Source organism: Rhincodon typus, chromosome 22, assembly GCF_021869965.1.
Source record: "Rhincodon typus isolate 14 chromosome 22, sRhiTyp1.1, whole genome shotgun sequence".
Classification (NCBI taxonomy): Eukaryota; Metazoa; Chordata; class Chondrichthyes; order Orectolobiformes; family Rhincodontidae; genus Rhincodon; species Rhincodon typus.
Window position 1 is genome coordinate 240,351 of NC_063353.1, and position 13,962 is coordinate 254,312.

Below are 13,962 nucleotides of genomic sequence, written 5' to 3' on the forward strand. Positions count from 1 at the left end.
TTAGGAGAGAAGGTTAATCACCATTTTAATAAGGATGAGGGACTTCGGTTAGAGAAAGATGTTTGAAAGGTCAAGACCACTCTTTAAATAGAGACAAATAAGAGATGAACTAATAGAAATTTTCAATATAATGAGCAGTTTTGATGGAATAAGGAAAGAAAAATTTTTCCATCAGGCAAGTAGGCCAATAACCGGATGCTGTCATTTCCAAACCATTGGTAAATAATGAAGGAGCATGTGGGTTGGAGTGTTTTCCAATGGATGTCTGAAACACTTGACCTAGCATAGTGGTGGGTCATCCATCGGCATTGATGAGGGTTCCAGGATCATGGTAAAGGAATTGTAAATGCACCTCTCAACACATCTGCTCTTTCTCAGAGCTATCACTGGTGTGGCAGCCTGAATGACCTCCGTCTCTGCTATGAAGTGTGAAATGATTCAAGGAATGAGGTGAGGAAATATAAATCAAAAAATTGAAAGAATTTGCATTTATAACTGATATTAGAAATTGAGATTATGCTGTAAAAGAAATGTATGGAATCTTTAACTTTATTATTAAAACATGAAGTTATTTTAAAAGAGTCATACAGCACTGAAACAGACCCTTGGGTCCAACCAGTCCATGCCGACCATAATCCCAAACTAAACTAGTCCCACTTGCCTGCGCTTGGCCCATGCCATCAAACAATACTGGGGGGAGCACTTTGGAGACCTCCTCAACCAGGGATCTGTCGTTGATCCAAGTGTCCTTGATTGTATCCCATAGCATGCTACACACCACAAACTCAGCAACATTCCAACCCCGCAAGGAGTAGAGAGGGCCATCTGCCAACTTAAGAACAACGAGGCTGCAGGGGCAGATGGTATCCCCACTGAAGCATTGAAGTACAGAGGCAAAGAGCTCCTGCTGTAGCTACACACCTTTGTCTGCCTTATCTGGAGGAAGGAGAGCATCCCGGGAGAGCTCCGAGATGCCACAGTCATGAGCATCTTCAAGAAAGGGAACAAGTCTGAGTATGGTAATTACAGGGGAATCTCCCTGCTGTCGACCATTGGAAAAGTCATCGCCAAGGTTCTCTTCAACCATCTCCTCCCGGAGTTACAGTGTGGCTTTCGGCCACGGAGGGGCACAACAGACGTGATTTTCACCGTGCGACAGCTGCAGGAGAAATGCAGAGAAAAGAACCTACCCCTGTACATGGCCTTCTTTGACCTTACAAAGGCTTGTGACACCATCAATCAGAAAGCATTATGGGGGTCCTTTTCCGGTATGGTTGCACCATAAAGTTTGTCACCATCCTTTGCCTGCTCCACAATGACATGGAAGTTGTGGTAATGACAAATGACTCCACCACCAACCCAATCGTCATTTGGACTGGTGTCAAGCAGGATTGCGCTTTCTCCCCAACATGGTTCTCAATCATGGGGGAGGTGATGGTCTAGTGGTATTATTGCTGGACTGTTAACACGGGTTCAAATCCCGCCATGGCAGATGATGGAGTTAAGAGTCTGATGATGGAGTTAAGAGTCTAATGATGACCATGAATCCATTGTCGATTGTCAAAAAAACCCATCTGGATCACTAATGTCATTTAGGGAAGGATACTGCCATCCTTACCCAATCTGGTCTACAAATGACTCCAGACCCGCAGCAATGTGGTTGACTTTTAACTGCCCTGTGGGCATTTAGGGATGGGCAATAAATGCTGCCTGGCTAGCGACGTCCTCATCCTGTGAATGTATAAAGAAAAAAGAAACTTCACTGCAATGCTTCACCTCACCGCTGACAAGCTCTCCACTGGAGTTCAGCAAACTTACAGAATCAGTGGGAAATTATTCAACCTCTGCTGTATTCAAGCCAAAACCAAAGTCACCTCAACCAATGTCATTGACCTACAGTTCGCACATGATTCTTGTGTATGTGCAATCTCCAAGGATATACTCCGGTCCATTGTCAGCACTTTTACAGAGGCATATTGAGAGCATGTTTCTCGCCCTGAACATCTGTAAGATGAAGGTCCTTCACCAACCTGGCCTGGCATTGTGGAGTGAATCTCAATCATCAAGGTCGACAGGGAGATCTTAAAGAACGTTGACCACTTCCAAAACATTGAGAATGTCCTGTAGGCCAAAGCGGCTATTGATGAAGAGATCCAGCATAGCCTCCAGTGTGCTAGCACAGCCTTCAGTTGCCTGAGGAAAAGGGTCTTCGAGGACAACAACATCAAATCCAACACCAAAATCATGGTTTACAGATCTGTGATGATTCTGCCCCCTCCTATCTGGCTCTGGTTCATGAACTATCTGTTGCATTCGCCTCAAGGCCGCCACCAACGCTGCCTATGCAAGATCCTGCAAATCCACTGGGAAGAAAGATGTACCAACACCAGCGTCCTCAACCAGGCCAACATCCCCAGCATCGAGGCACTGACCCTCCTGGATTGGCTGTGATGGGCTGGGCAATCGTCCTCATGACCGACACAAGACTACCCAGGCAGGTGTCTACTCCCAGCTTCAAAATGGCAGGGAAGCCCCAGGTAGACAGACGAAGTTCTTCTGTGATACCCTTAAGATCTCACTGGCAAAGTGCGGCATTCCCACGGACACCTGGGAGTCACTGGCCCAAGACTGGCCAAACTGAAGGAGGAGCTTCCAGGAAGGCATTGAACACCTCAAGTGTTGCTGTCGGGAAAAAGTAAAAGCCGGACGAAAACAGTGAAAGATGTCTTCCCATGATGACCTCCTGCCCCAAACGTAACAGAGCCTGTGGCAGCCACATCTACCTGAGAGTAGAAGAGAGTCATCCTCATCTGTGAGGGACCACCAATGATTGATGATTTGCTTGGACAATATCCTTTCAAACATTTCTTATTCATTTACCTATCTAAATGTTATTTAAAAGTTGTCATTGTATCTGCATCCATCACTTCCACGCACAAACCACCTTCTGTGTAAAAAAAATTGCCCCTCATGTCTTTTTTAAATCTTTATCCTCTCATCTTAAAAATATGCCTTCTAGTCTTGAAATCTCCCAACTCAGGGAAAAGACACCTGCCATTGTCGTTTTTGTAAATGATTTGAATGTAGGGGTGGGAGGGTGGATTAGTAAGTTCGCGGACGATACGAAGGTGGATCAAGTTGTGGATAGTGTGGAGGACTGTTCTAGGTTATAATGGGACATTGATAGGATGCAGAGTTGGGCTGAGAAGGGGCAGATGGAGTTTAACCCTGAAAAGTGTGAGGTGATTCATTTTGGATGGACAAACTTGAAAGCAGAATACAGAGTTAACAGTAAGATTCTTGGCAGTGTGGCGGAGCAAAGGGATCTTGGGGTTCATATCCACAATTCCCTGAAAGCTGCCACCCAGGTGGATAGAGTTGTTTAGAAGGTGTATGGTGTGTTAGCTTTCATTAATAGAGGGATTGAGTTCAAGAGCCATGAAGTTATGCTCCAGCTATACAAAACCCTGGTTCGGCCACATCCGGAGTATTGCGTCCAGTTCTGGTCATCTCATTACAAGAAAGATGTGGAAGCATTGGAAAAGGTGCAGAGGAGATTTACCAGGATGTTGCCTGGAATGGAGGGAAGGCCTTACAAGGAAATGTTGAGAGAGCTAGGGCTTTTTTCTTTAGAACGACGAAGGATGACAGGTGACTTGATAGAGATGTACAAAATGATCAGAGGTATAGATAAAGTGGACAGCCAGAGACTTTTTCCTAGGGTGGAGGTAGCTATTACGAGGGGGCATAGTTTTAAAGTGAGTGGAGGTAGATATAGGAGAGACGACAGAGGTAGGTTCTTTACTCAGAGAGTGGTAGGGGCGTGGAATGCACTGCCGGAGCGGGTAGTGGAGTTGGCCTCATTAGGGGCATTTAAGTGGCTAATAGATAGGCATATGGATGATGGTATGAGGTAGGGGTGGAGATTAGATAGACCTTAGGTTTAGGGTAAAAGTTCGGCACAACATCGTGGGCTGAAGGGCCTGTACTGTGCTGTGCTGTTCTATGTTCTATGTTCTATTCATCTTATCTATATACCTCATTATCTACTGGAAAGGTGCACACACCTGCATTCCACTGCCCCAGCCATTGGTCCTCAAGACTGTAAGCATGGTGACGGAGAATTTCCCTCACACTGCTTATGCCCCGTTTTCACAAAGCAAAAGGTTAGTGCCAGTAGGGAGCCCACACTAGCCCCCAGGATGTCTCTATTCAGGGCACTCCAGAGGTGGCCAGGACCTCTGAGACCCTGTGGCTGCCCTAATCTGGCCTTGGAAGTTCAAACCAAGAAGAGTCAACTTGCATCAGGTGAGAAGACCATCAGCTTGTCTGGCCTGTCCAGCCACATAGTATACTAGTGTCATCTGACCAAACCTCCAGGGGCAACAGGCTCCAGTACTAACAGGGTCCCTACACCCAGCTGCAGAACAAGGGACTATAGTAAAATGTAATGTGACAGGGCAAAATTTATTGAGGGCACTTTAATGGCATAGGTGATAATGAGTTGTAATTGACTGGGGACCTTTGAATCTGCACAGCTATTGCCTCTGCTGCTTGATTTTCAAGTATCTCAGGACATCGGAGTTGTCTAAGAAAAATTAACAAACAGAGAAATTCACAGCTGACCTTAGGGAAACCTATGTGCGAGAGCTTACAGCAGGGGAGCAGATAATGGCTTTTTAAAGTGTAACCTTACTGTTTATTTTGTAAAGCTACAGTAGCGAGTAGAGTGGGTTCTTTTTTGATTATATATTTTATAGAGATCTGTCTCTTGATAAAAGTTTAGAAATATAAAACATAGGTACGAAGTTAGCCTGGAGCAATGTTTTTTTAGAGCAGTAAGACTGTGATATTTTCTGGGTTTGTAGATTGTTAAGGTGCAAAAATGGCCTTTAGTAGAGTGATGTGCTCTTCCTGTCGGATGTGGGAGAATAGGGAGAGTTTCCATGTTACTGATGATTATGTTTGCAGGAAGTGTGTTTCGTTCCAAATCCTATCGGATTGCATGGATCAGCTGGAGGTTAGAGGTGATGAGGAATTTACAGGAGCTGGGAGTATGATAGATGGCAGTTGTAGGAAGGGAGTCAGGTGGATGGGTTACCTCCAGGAAAGGTAGGAGGGGTAGGCAAGTAGTGCAGGAGTCTCCTGTGGCTATCCCTACCTCAAACAAGTATGCTGTTTCGGAAAATGTAGAGGATAATGGAATCACAGGGGAATGTAGCACTGACAGCCAGGCTTCTGGTGCTGAGACTGGCTCTAATGTAACGAGGGATACGGTCAGGTTCCAAGTAATCGATCGTGATAGGGGACTCTCTAGTCAGAGGCATAGACAAAGGTTTCTGTGGCCGACAGTGAAAAATCAGAATGGGATGTGGCCTCCCTGGTGCCAGGATCAAGGATATTCTCAAAGGTGAGAGGGACCAGCAAGAGGTTGATGTACACATTGGAACTAATGATATATGAACAGAAAAGGATGATATTCCGAGGAGAGAATATAGGAAATTAGACATGAATTTAAAAAGGAGGTCCTCGAGGGTAGTAATATCCAAATTACTCCCATTGCCACAAGCTAGTGAGAGGAGGAATAGGAGGATAGAGCAGATGAATGCATGGCTGAGGAACTGGTGCAGGGGAGATGGATTCACATTTTTGCATCATTACAATCCCTTCTGAGGTAGAAGTGACCTGTATAAGAAGGACGGATTGCTCCTGAATTGAAAGGGGACTAATATACTGGCGGGGATATTTGCTCGAGCTGCAGAGGAGGATTTAAACTAGTAAGAGGAGGGAGGCACCCAGGGAGACAGTGAGGAAAGAGATCAGTCTGAGACTGGGACAGCTGGGAAAAAGGAGTAATTCAAACAGTCAGGGCAGGCATGAACAAAGCAGAGGACAAGGTAGGACTGATAAATTAAACGGCATTTATTTCAATGCAAGAGGCCTAACAGGTAAGGCAGGTGAACCGAGAGCATGGTTGTAAACATGGAAATGTGGTGTCATAGCAATTACAGAGACATGGCTCAGGGAAGGACAGGAGTGTCAGATTAACGTTCCAGGGTATAGATGCTTTAACCAGGATACCGGGGAGGGGGGGGGGGGGCAAGAAAGGAGGGGGAGTGGCATTTTTGATTAAGGGTAACATTACAGCTGTATTTAGGAAGGATATTCCTGGGAATATGTACAGGGATGTTATCTGGGTAGAGCTGAGAAATAAGAAGGGGATGATCAGCTTATTGGGATTGTAGATGTTGGTGTGTTCGCCGAGCTGGGAGGTCAAATCCCAAGCTGGGATTGTTCTATAGAGTCCCCAGTAGTCAGCAGGAAATCGAGAAACAAATTTGTAAGGAGATTTCAGTTATTTGTAATAATAATTATGGGAGGGGATTTTAACTTTCCAAACACAGACTGGGACTGCCATCGTGTTAAAGGCTTGAATAGAGACGAATTGGGTTAAGTGTGTACAAGAAAATTTTCTGATTCAGTATGTGGACGTACGTACTAGAGAAGGTGCTAAACTTGACTTATTCTTGGGAAATAAAGCAGGGCAGGTGACTGAGGTGTTAATGGGGGAACACTTTAGGGCCAGTGACCATAATTCTATTAGTTTGAAAATAGTGATGGAAAAGGATCGACTGGATCTAAAAGTTAACGTTCTAAACTGGAGGAAAGCCAATTTTGACAGTATTAGGCAAGAACTTTCAAAAGTTGATTGGGAGTGGATGTTTGCAGGTGAAGGGACGGCTGGAAAATGGGAAGCCTTCAAATTTGAGATAACGAGAGTCCAGAGACCGTATGTTCCTGTTAGGGTGAAGGGCAAGGCTGGTAGGTGTAGGGAATGCTGGATGACCAGAGAAATTGAGGTTTTGGTCAAGAAAAAGAAGGAAACATATGTCAGGTATGTACAACAGGGATAGAGTGAATCCCTAGAGGAGAATAAGGGCAGTAGGAGTATACTTAAGAGGGAAATCAGGAGGGGAAAAAGGGGACATGAGATAGCTTTAGCAAATAGGGTTAAGGAGAATCCAAACAAATTCTACAAATACATTAAGGACAAAAGGATAACTAGGGAGAGAATAGGGCCCCTTAACGATCAGCAAGACCACCTATGTGTGGAACTGCAAGAGACAGGGGAGATACTAAACGAGTATTTTGTATCAATGTTTACTGTGGAGAAGGATATGGCAAATGTAGAACATCGGCAAATAAATAGCGACTTCTTGTAAAATGTCCATATTACAAAGAGGAGGAGGTGCTGGATATCTTAAAATGCATAAAAGTGCATAAATTCCTGGGACCTGATCAGGCGTATCCTAGAGCTCTATGGGAAGCAATTGCTGGGCCCCTTGCTAAGATATTTGTATCATCAATAGCCACTGGTGAGGTGCGAGAAAATTGGAGGTTGGCTAACGTGGTGCCACTGTTTAAGAAAGGTAGTGAGGAGAAGCCAGGGAACTATCAACCAGTGAGCCTGATATTGGTGGTGGGCAAGTTGTTGAAGGGAATCCTGAGAGACAGAATTTACATGGATTTGGAAAGGCAAGGACTAGGGATAGTCAACATAGAACATAGAACATAGAACAGTACAGCACAGTACATGCCCTTGGGCCCACAATGTTGTGCCGAGCTTTTACCCTAAACCTAAGGTCTATCTAACCTCCATACTATCATCCATATGCCTGTCTAATAGCCACTTAAATGCCCCTAATGAGGCCGACTCCACTACCCTCTCCGGCAATGCCTTCCACGCCCCGACCACACTCTGAGTAAAGAGCCTACCTCTGACATCTCCCCTATATCTACCTCCACTCACTTTAAATCTATGCCCCCTCGTAATAGCAACCTCCCCACCCTAGGAAAAAGTCTCTGGCTATCCACTCTTTCTATACCTCTGATCATTTTGTACACCTCCATCAAGTCTCCTGTCATCCTTCGTCGGTCTAAAGAGAAAAGCCCTAGCTCTCTCAACCTTTCCTCGTAAGACGTTTCCTCCATTCCAGGCAACATCCTGGTAAATCTCCTCTGCGCCTTTTCCAAGGCTTCCACATCTTTCCTGTAATGAGGCGACCAGAACTGGATACTACTCCAGATGTGGCCGAACCAAGCTTTTGTATAGCTGGAGCATAACTTCCCGGCTCTTGAACTCAATCCCTCTATTAATGAAAGCTAACACACCATACGCCTTCTTAACAACTCTATCCACCTGGGTGGCAGCTTTCAGGGAACTGTGGACATGAACCCCAAGATCCCTCTGTATTCTGCTCTCAAATTTGTCCTTCCAAAATGAATCGCGTCACACTTTTCAGGGTTAAACTCCATCTGCCACTTCTCAGCCCAGCTCTGTATCCTACCAATGTCCCTTTGCAACCTAGAACCTCCGCACTATCCATAACTTGACCCACCTATGATCTATTGAATAGCAGAGCAGGCTTCAGGGATCAAATGGCCTACTCCTACTCCTATGTTTCTATCAAAGTTGGCTCATTTTAAATTTCAAATCATTTCTCAAATCAGGATCAATGAAGTTAACTGGACAATGTGGAACACCAGTTTAGCTCGCATTAATGAAGACCCAGGGAATGAAGAGGAAGGTAAATATATAAAATCACTACAGTCAAGATATAATTTTATTAAACGTCACGGCACATAATCCCTTATTTAGTGCTGTCTAATAATGTTCAATGTGAAAAGGGATCTTTGCTTCATTATTAAGAAGTAGAGTGCACAAAAGCAAGATAGTTGTGCTAACCTCTAATAAAGCACTGGTCAGGCCACACAAAAATACAATATACAATTTAGGGCACCACAGAAGGATTTCAATCCCTTGGAGGAGGTGCACAAGATTTACCAGATGGATTCAAAAAAAGTGGGGCTTGAGTTTTCTGGGGGTAGGTAGGGAAACTGGGATTATTCACTTTTCCTTTACAGGGGGAGGACAGGGCAGGGTGGACAGATTTAATTGGGGACTTTACATTTATGAAGGGTTTTGGTGAAATTATCCTCTCTGGTCCGTATGGCTTTGTACAAAGGAAAGGCACAACAACACCTCTTCTTCCTCAGGGCACTCAGGAAATTTGGCATGTCCATAAGGTCCCTCACCAACTTCTATAGATGCACCATTGAAAGCATACTGTCAGGGTGCATAATGGGCTGGTATGGCAACTGCTCTGCCCAGGACCATAAGAAACTACAGAAGGTGGTGTGCACAGTCCAGACCATCATGGAAGCCAACCTTCCCGAAACGTCAGCCTTCCTGCTCCTATGATGCTGCTTGGCCTGCTGTGTTCATCCAGCTCTACACCTTGTCATCTATGAACTCTATTTACACGGTCACTGCTGCAGAAAGGCAGCCAACATCATCAAAGACCCATCGCATCCTGGTAATGACTTCCTACAGCCTCTTCTGTCAGGCAGAGGACACTGAAGCCTGAACATACGCACCAGCAAGTTCAGGAACAGCTTCTTCCAGGCTGTTATCAGTCTGACGAATGGACTCTCTAGCCTTAAAAAGTGCTGATCTTGCTAACGTTGATCTTGCCTAGCGCACGCCCTGTGCAATGTAACCTGTATGCCTCTGTCTAAGTCTTTTTGATCTGTACATCCTTTGCTTACAATGATCTGCCTGTACCACTATAGTGTGGAAACAGGCCCTTCGGCCCAACAAGTCCACACCGAACCTCAGAGCATCCCACCCAGACCCATCCCCCTATAACCCACTTAATCTACACATCCCTGAACACTATGGGCAATTTTAGCATGGCCAATCCACCTAACCTGCACATCTTTGGACTGTGGGAGGAAACCCGAGCATCCGGAGGAAACCCACACAGACACGGGGAGAATGTGAAATCTCCACACAGACAGTCGCCCAAGGCTGAAATCGAGCCCGCGTCCCTGGCGCTGTGAGGCAGCAGTGCTAACCACTATGCCACCATGCCGCCCCAAATGAAAGAAATAAATATCAAGATTGCAGCTACTCACGTGATGCTGTGAATTGCATTGCATAGTGATTATAAAGAAGATAATGAAATGGGTTGGAGAATTATACAGGTACCTGTGGCAAGTACAAGTAGCATTTTTATGTTTGGTGATTTAAATGTTTGTTATACAGATGATTCAGCACAATACGGGGAGAATACAAACAGCAACAGAAAGTCAAAACTGCTGCTGTCCATCGGAGTTCTCTCTGCCTTAACTATTGGGAGGTTCAAGTGATGATTGATCCATTACTTTATTCACTTCAATTGCCATCTTTTTCATAATCCTGTCTTTTCTTTAACTACTATTCTGAATGGCACAGAGAACACAAGAACAATGGGAAAAAGTTCATTCATGTTCTAACAGATTAATTCCTCTAGAACATTACTTTTTAAAAGGGTCAGATGGCTCAATTGGCTCAACAGCTGGTTTGCAATGCAGAGCGATGTAAATAGCACAGATCCAGTTCCCGTACCAGCTAAGATCACCATGAAGGTCCTCCATCTCAACCTTGGCCCTCTTGTGAGGTGTGGTGACTCTCAGGTTAAACTCACTACATTGTCTTTTGCTCTCTCTGGTGAGACAGTAATACTATTGATTCATTCACAAAATTGTACTTCCTAAGTGCTAGAGTTTCCACGTTTAGCTGTCTTTTTGAAGGTCATTCTGAACATTTAACACTTTATAAGATCCAATTTCCTGATATCTGCATTTATCATGGATAACTCTGATGTTATTTGATCTGTTTTAAAATCAGAGGCTATCTTATCAATCATTTACATTTTGCTGCACTTTGAGATATCCACTTAACTGCCTTCACCTTCGGCAAGATATATACTTCTTTAATCATATTTTTATTTTTTGATAATCTTATTTTTGTTTGCTCAAGGGATGTAACCATTGGTTATGATCACAACTGATAGTGATACTGGGCAAATCAGAATTTAGAGTGAAACCTGACTTAAAGATCATAAGTTTTATTTTTCACAATTTAGTTGTGGTCAGTCACTGTGCATATTAACAAGAAGTTGTCAATGTATTTTGCAAGATAACGCAAGTTTATTTCACAAAAATAGAGGAGAAAAACAAAGCTAATTACAATATAATTTGGAATGATCCACGACTAAAAGAAAGATTCAACACTTTCTCCTAGCAATATCAAGTATCATGTCAACCTTCACTCTAATTTCTTATTCAGCTGACAAGGCCACAAGCATCTCCTTTTGGTAACTTTCTGCGCGTTCAATGGATGTGATTCTCTCTGTTACTATATCTCTAAGAGACACAAAGGCACAGGCTAACTCACTGATGTTTCCTTAATGAACTTTAAGAAAAGCTCAGGGCTCTTTCCAACTCTATCTACCCAGAATACTAAGAAAGCTTCTGACTTCTCTCCTGGTCTGATTGCCTGGAAGCTATAAAACAAAACTGCCCTTCTGCTGATATGGATCTTTCCTTCTGAACTAAATCTGCTTCTGGCCTCTGACCTCTATTTATAAGAACATAAGAACATAAGAACTAGGAGCAGGAGTAGGCCGTCTGGCCCTTCGAGCCTGCTCCGCCATTCAATAAGATCATGGCTGATCCTTTCGTGGACTCAGATCCACTTACCCGCGTTCTCACCGTATCCCTTAATTCCTTTATTGTTCAAAAAAAATCTGCCTTTTTTTAAAAAACATTTACTGAAGTAGCGTCAACTACTTCACTGGGCAAGGAATTCCACAGATTAACAACCCTCTGGGTGAAGAAATTCCTTCTCAGTTCACTCCTAAATCTGCTCCCTCTAATCTTGAGGCTATGCCCTCTTGTCCTAGCTAGGTTGTAAAACCTCAACTTAGTAAACACTTCTGCAACTAACTTACTAGGAAGCTTATTTAGCAATTATATGATCTCTTTGACCCACTGCTAATAAAAATGTCACCTTGTCAGAACGGAAAATCTCAAACCCACTTTCCTCAACTTTATAAACCAAGTTCCCAAATAATCATAATATATGATGAAACTGGGAGATTTATATATGGATTTTAATATTTGCTGCAAATTCTTGGAATTCTTTGTTAAATATATGGGCTTTGGAGCTAACAATTAGCTTTTAAAAACCACAAAACCCATAGGTCTAAGTGAAAGAAAGTTACCGAGTTCCTAGGGAGCCCTTAAGGACTTAGGTAGAGAATTTCCCAGGCACTGGCTTTCATTTTTCAGTCCGAGCTGGGAAGCCATTCGAGAGAGAAGCATGTATTAAGATCCAAAGAGTTGGACACTGGGTCTTGCTAGATGTACAGTATTAGATGGTCTTAGAATTGCAACAATATTTGTAAGCTTTACCTTGTGTACAGATTCCAATACAAAGCTTTTGTTTCTGTTCAAACTACAATAAATGCTTGGGTTAATTCTACCCTATATTTAAAAATACTTTAATCTGTTTTATATAGGAATAGATTATTCTTTTTCTTTCTTGATTATCTTCACTTCTGTTGTTCATAAAATATTTTTTTTATTTTATTTTATTGCTAACATAAACAATTAAAGCTCCAGACACTGGAACCTATTAAACCTGAAAGCATAGATGGCTTGTTTCTCATTCAAATTGGATTGCTTCTGTCATTCAAAAAAGTAGAACAAATGACTGCACTTATTTCTAAGTTTAAGCAGTAGGTTTTTTTTTAAGTTTAAGCTCTCTGGATATTTAAATCACTGTTCAGATCATCACATTGGTTCACTAGCATTGTTTTCTACAGCATTAAATGTATAATTGCACTTTTCTTAATGGGAAATGTAATCTAATGCATCTAACTACTTACACAATGTTTGGCAATCCAAGGAGTTCTGTATTAGAGCCATATTTGACTCAAGATTTAACTTTGGTCCCATCTCCACAGATGCTCCTAGACCAGTTAAGTTTTTTCAGCACTTACCCTTCTTATTGGGCAATGCAATGGTCAACTTATGCTTTCAGGACAAAGACCTAAAATTAATTGCTGCAATAAAAACATACTTAATTTGAAAGACAGCATCTAATTATAACATTTGAAGTTGTCAAAATATTTTACACACACCTGTCAGGATCTTCCCAACTCTTCAGCAGGTTCCCACAAGTTTCACAAAATCTTTCCTGCCAGGTTTCTCAAAGGTTTTCCAAAACTCACCCGACCCAACAAAAGTACTGAGGGACAGTGGATACAAATATCTCTTGGGCTTGTCAATGACAATCTGACATCACTTTATATATGCTGGGTTGCAAACCAGACCTAATCCAAACTTTTTCTCAACCATGGGAATTTGTATGGGTCTTTTTTTGAGGAGAAATTCAAATTTATGGTAGCACAGCCTGAGTTTTGCCAATTCCTGCACCATTTTCCGACTTTCCCAGGATGGGAAGATCCAACCTCAGATTTCCAATGCTTACAAACTAGGATTTACTCATGGGGAAGGTCCACCATCTACTGGTTTTTAAATATAGTGCAGGTGGTCAACTACAACATGCAATATATGGAGTCTTTAATGTAGTCATGTTCTTATGATGCTTCACAGAAACAATTATTAAACAGAACTTGACATAGAATCATAGAATACCAGCAGTGCAGATATTTGGCCCATCATGTCTGCACCAACCCTCCAAAAAGCATCCCGTCTGGGGGGAATAAAACCTATATTTTATCAGAGCATGATAGTCCCTTTCAGAACTAGGTTTCGCTAGGATTTGATTTCTGATTTTTTAAGAACTGCAGCTGGCTTTTAATAAATGTGACCAAGTTTACCTCGCAGACAATAACAGAAAGAAGGGTCAGCATAACTTAATTATAGAGGTGTGGAATTTTGTTTTATTTTGAGTTTTTGGCTGTAGAAAATAAAATGCCGCTCTTGAACACAGTTCAATTGAAATTACGTATGTTGGCTAAAAGTGTTTAAATCCCTTGTTACCTGAAGAAGGCCTAACAGTGAGTTAAACTTCTGGTATAGCCAAACTGAGAAGAGAGAGAGATAACA